This window comes from Stegostoma tigrinum, chromosome 25 (genome assembly GCF_030684315.1).
Source record: "Stegostoma tigrinum isolate sSteTig4 chromosome 25, sSteTig4.hap1, whole genome shotgun sequence".
Taxonomy (NCBI): domain Eukaryota; kingdom Metazoa; phylum Chordata; class Chondrichthyes; order Orectolobiformes; family Stegostomatidae; genus Stegostoma; species Stegostoma tigrinum.
In genome coordinates, this window is record NC_081378.1 from 36,838,588 (window position 1) to 36,844,753 (window position 6,166).

Consider the following 6,166-nt stretch of genomic DNA (forward strand, 5'->3'; position numbering starts at 1 on the left):
TCACCCTGATGTCAACAACCCAGGGGTCAAGCTACCTTCATTAGCTTATGCTCTATTCTCTAAGCCGTTAGCATCCTGCTAGTTACCACTGAGCAGTAACTGAACTGAACGAGCCATATACATATGGCCACATAAATAAATATTCTCCCAGTAGCTATGGCTTCAGGATCTTTAAAACGTGGAAATACAATAGGAACTGTCATGAAAAATACTTGTGGTTTCGATGTTGATTCTCATCAATGCTGCCTGCATGGGTTCCTGGACTACATTGGTCAGCTGGGGAGGTTCCTTTTCTGCGAGGTTTGATGGAGAACTCCTCAAAAGGCAAATGTGTACTTTTATTTCATCAGGTTCGGTAAAACAGTTTTCAGATCAGAAACCTGGCTCCTTATGTTTATTACAGACAATGGGAACTGCAGATGCTGGAGAATCTGAGATAACAAAGTGTGGAGCTGGATCACCACAGCAGGCCACACAGCACAAACGCTGACGTTTTGGGCCTAGACCCTTCATCAGAAAAGGGGGATGGGGAGAGGGTTCTGAAATAGACAGGGAGAGGGGGGAGGCGGATCGAAGGTGGATAGAGAAGAAGATAGGTGGAGAGGATACATACAAATGAAAGGGGCAGGGATGGAGCCTGTAGAGGTATGCCTGCCTCTTTGTAGGTTGCGTGGAATAGTCCCTCTTCCGTACCTACACTGGCCCTAAACCACACCTCTTCCTCAATTACATTGATGACTGTATCGGCGCTGCCTCGTGCTCCCAAGAGGAGCTCGAACAGTTCATCCACTTCACCAACACCTTCCACTCCAACCTCAAGTTCACCTGGACCATCTCCAACACATCCCTCACCTTCCTGGACCTCTCTGACTCCATCTCAAGCAACCAACTAGAAACCAACATCCATTTCAAGCCCACCAACTCCCACAGCTACCCTGAATACACCTCCTCCCACCCACCTTCTTGCAAAAATTCCATCCCCTATTCCCTATTCCTTCACCTCCACCGCATCTGCTCCCAGGATGAGGCATTCCACTCTTGTACATCCCAGATGTCCTCGTTCTTCAAGGACCGCAACTTCCCCTTCACAGTGGTCCAGAACGCCCTTGGCTGTGTCTCCCGCATTTCCCGCAACACATCCCTCACACCCGTCCCCCCAATAACCACCAAAAGAGAATCCCCCTCATCCTCACATACCACCCCACCAACCTCTGGATACAACACATCATCCTCCGACACTTCCACCATCTACAATCCGAACCCACCACTAAAGACATTTTTCCATCCCCACCCTTGTCTGTCTTCTGGAGAGACCACTCTCTCCGTGACTCCCTTGTCTGCTCCACACTCCCCTCCAACCCCACCACACCCTGCACCTTCCCCTGCGACCGCAGAAAGTGCTATAATTGCCCCGACACCTCCTCCCTCACCCCCATCCCAGGACGCAAGGTGACTTTCCATATTAAGCAGATGTTCACCTGCACATCTGCCAATGTGGTATACTGTATCCACTGTACCTGGTTCTGGCTTCCTCTACATTGGGGAAACCAAGTGGAGGCTTGGGGACCGCTTTGCAGAACACCTCCGCTCGGTTCGCAACAAACAACTGCACCTCCCAGTCGCGAACCATTTTAACTCCCCCTCCCATTCTTCAGACGACATGGTCCTCCTGCAGTGCCACAATGATGCCACCTGCAGCTTGCAGGAACAGCAACTCATATTCCGTTTGGGAACCGTGCAGCCCAATGGTATCAATGTGGACTTCGCAAGCTTCAAAATCTCCCCCTCCCCCACTGCATCCCAAAACAAGCCCAGCTCGTCCCCTCCCCCCACCGCATCCCAAAACCAGCCCACTTTGTCCCCGCCTCCCGAACCCGTTCTTCCTCTCACCTATCCCCTCCCCCCATCGCATCCCAAAACCAGCCCACTTTGTCTCCGCCTCCCGAACCCGTTCTTCCTCTCACCTATCCCCTCCCCCCACCTCAAGCCGCACCTTCATTTCCTACCTACTAACCTCATCACGCCCCCTTGACCTGTCTGCCCTCCCTGGATTAACCTATCACCTCCCTACCTCCCCACCTATACTCACCTCTACAGGCTCAATCCCTGCCCCTTTAACTTGTCTGTCTCCTCTCCACCTACCTTCTCCTCTATCCATCTTCGATCCGCCTCCCCCTCTCTCCCTGTTTATTTCAGAACACTCTCCCCATCCCCCTTTTCTGTTGAAGGGTCTCAGCCCGAAACATCAGCTTTTGTGCTCCTAAGATGCTGCTTGGTCTCCTTATACTTATTGACCACTAATCAACTCAATTTGTACCTTCAAATTGGAAAATACTCACATTCTCCAGCTGCTGCTTCAACACAAAGGAGAATTGTTATGGTTAATAATTTCGACACTTATAATGTCCTACACTATGTGTTGCTGTGTTGTGAAACTTTATACATTTCAATTCTAGAACTTTCAGTGTTCCTGGTTCAACCATTAATACATTCTAGTTAATAGTCTGCAGCGGGGTCCTTTGACAGCATCTTCCAGACATGTGACATTTAGCAACTAGAAGGACAATGGCAGCTGGGAACACACTGCATGCAACTTCCCCTTTGAGCCACACGCTAACTTGTATTGGAACTATATCACCGTCCACTCAGTGTTGCTAGCTCAAAATCCTGGAACTCCCTCCCTCATAGTACTGAGAGGACACAACACCACATGGACTGTAATGGGGCAAGAAGACAGCACACCATGACCTTCTCTCGGGTAATTAGGGACAGGCAACAAATGCTTGTCAGCAATAAAACCCATGTCCCATAGAAAAATAAATCTTTAAAGCATTGACAGAGCTGCTGGCATTGGGTGAATCCTGACTAAAGGCGGTTTAGTTGTAAGCCAAGATAGTTCCTCCTTCCATTGACATAAACACAGTCATATGCTGACCGAGGATAACAGAAAGCAACATGAATGTTGAATCTATGAAATAATCTGAAAGGCAACGAACCAATAAAGACAACAATTTCAATAGAACACTTTCAATTGCATTCCAGATTATGAAGAAACTGAGCTGCAAAATATATTCATGTTTCATTATTTTCATCTTGCAGTAGAAATAAAAACACACCAGAGTTGAAAACAGGAAATTACAGCATTTGAACAGCCTGTATAAGTAGGACAAGTGCAGGAATATATCCAGAGTGAGCTATACAGTCACAATACTCATAATACAACATACACTATATAATGTACGTTCTTATGGCACAGTTGTGACATTCCTACCTCTGGGCGTGGACTTGGTTTCAATCTAACCTGGTCCACAACTGCGTAATCCCATCTCTGAAGCTGGTTTAAAAAAATCTACAATAGAAACCCTTCATTAAAATTAATGATTAACTTGTACATGATTTGAGGTTAAATTCAAATTAGAAAAGTTCAGAGCTTACAAACATGTTCTTTATATTTCAGCCTTCCATTTGTCCATCACACAGGCACATCTAGGTAATGAGGGATGATCAGGGAATTTCCTCCACTAACCTTGCAATACCAAGTTATACCAATACATTGCCCTACTCAAAAGGAAGTAAACTTTCAAACGTGAACACTCTCCCTCACTATAACCTAATTCATACACAAGTTATGTTCATCATTTGTCATCCATCGTCAATTTGTCCTGTGTCCTGTCAATAATAGGTGGGCAATTTAGCAGCAGATATGGATTCACTGGGAGCTGCAATCAAGACTTTGCACAGAATTATCTCAGGCTAAAATGTTTTTTACACTGCAAAGAAGCAGAAGTGGAATTCTGCAACCCACTAAGTGACTGAACAACTCTTTTTCGGAATGCAACTCCCTGAAAATGAGGATGGGAGAGCAGAGATGTCCTGAAACGTTTCCACTTCACATCATTAGTTAGCAGTCCACAGCTGGCAGGGATCCCATCAACACTGATACAAGCCAATCATAAAGTGAAAGTAAAAGTAAAAGGAACATTGATTATTCATGACAGACAATGCCAGAGTCAGTAGATGTGAGAGAAGAGCTGCTCGTCAGTAGAGAGCCACCTTGGTGCAAAGTCCAGATGGTAGCCTTCAGTGAGGTTCATCAACCTGAGAACGGTCACTTCAAGGAAGTCGGAGGAGGTTACGTATCATCTCACATTCATTTGCATTCACTGAAAAAAAAGTACAGTGTAAAGCTGACGTAGGCTGATGAACCATCTGATCAGTAAATTGAATTACTTTCCCATTGGTGTAATAATCATCTGATGATGTTTAAACTCCCCCCTGCACAGCAACAAGCTCGCAGCTCTCATTAGTGCATATGCTATCACTATGACAAACACTAATGAAGTTAAGGGGTGACCTCTACTTCTGGATTTTTACTATGCAAAGTCAGATAAGCGAAATCATTTCCAGAGATTTTAATACAAGACTTGATGCAGATCACTGGACATGAGAAGGGATATTTGGAAAGCATATGATGGTGATTGCAATGATTTGCTCTTGCTGAAGCTGTGCAATGAGCATGAGCTCTTTACCAACTACACCGTTTTCAGCCTCCCCTTGGATACACTCCCGTTCTAAACATATAGTGTACTACGTTATATCTAGATAGAGGTAGAGGTAGGTTGTGCATGCAATGAAAGCCACGTGTGTGATGCTGACTGTTGGACTGACCACTGTATTATCATTTCAAAGTTAAACATCAAGATCTGGCCCCATAAACATCTCAGTGTATGAAGACTCAATGTTCAAACAGACAATAATGGAGTCATAAAGCATGAAAACACACCCTTCAGTCCAACTCATCTATGCTGACCATAATCTCAAAGTAATCTAGTCCTGCTTGCTTGCACTTGGCTCATATCTGTGAAAACATTTCTCGTTCTAATCCAAACATCTATTAAACATTGTAACTGTACATGCATCCACCACTTCCTTTGGAATTTCTTTCCACACACGAACCATTCACTGTGTAAAGAAATTGCCCCTCACATCCTTTTTAAGTCTTTCTCCTCTAACTTTAAAATATGCCCCCTAGATTTGAAATCCCCCACGCTAGGGAAAACACACCTGCCATTAAACTTATCTATACGCATCATGATTTTATAAACCACTATAAGGTCACGTCTCAACCTCCTATGCTCCAGTGAAAAAAAGTCCCAGCCTATCCTTATAACTCAAACTCTCCATACCTGGCAACATTGTGGTAAATCTTTTCTGAACCCTCTCCAGCTTACTAACATCTTTCCTATAACAGGGCAACCAGAACTGGACACTTCAGAACAGGCCTCACCCATGTCCTGTACAACCTCAAAATAATGTCCCAACTCCTAAACTCAAAGGTCTGAGCAATGAAGGCAAGCGTGCTAAACACCTTCATAACCACCCACTCTACATGTGACACAAACTTCAAAGAATTATGTACCTGAATCCCTCGGTCTCTCTGTTCTATAATACTACCCAAGGCCCTAGTTTTAATTGAATAATTACCCTTGTTTGATTTACTAAACTGCAATACCTCACATTTATCACAATTAAGTTGCAACTACCACTCCTCAGCCCATTGATCCAATTTGTCAAGATTTATTTGTAATCTTAGATAACTTTTTTCAATGACCACTATACAACCAACTAATCTTTCTCAGAAAAACTTGGGAGTCACCTGTGCAGAGACAGCATACTTTCAGATCAAAAGGTTGCACATTTTAGAATATGAGAGGGAATTTCTTCTCTCAGAGGCTAGTGAATCTGTGGAATTCTTTACTGTACAGTGCTGCTGAGGCTGAATTGTTAGCCATACTCAAGACTGAGATATGACGTGGAGATGCAGGAATTGGGCAGGGGTGAAGAAGGTGTGAAATCATACAATACCAAGCGTGAGGCAGAGAGTCAGGGAATCAAAACTTATAGGAAAAAAGGCACCAAATTAGAGGTTAGAGTTATCAGCCATAATGTCATTGAATAGCAGAGCAGGCTCAATGAACTGAATGGACTATTTCTACTCCTGTGTCATGCGGTCAAATGTCTTTGTGCCTCCCTTTTGAAATCATCAAGTTTAGTTTAATGAAAGCAATGAGGTAATTCAGAAAACACTGGAAGAGTACTTTATTGTCTAGTCATCGCCATTCCTTATCCACAATGCTTACCAACATCCTCAGCGTTGTTCAATGCA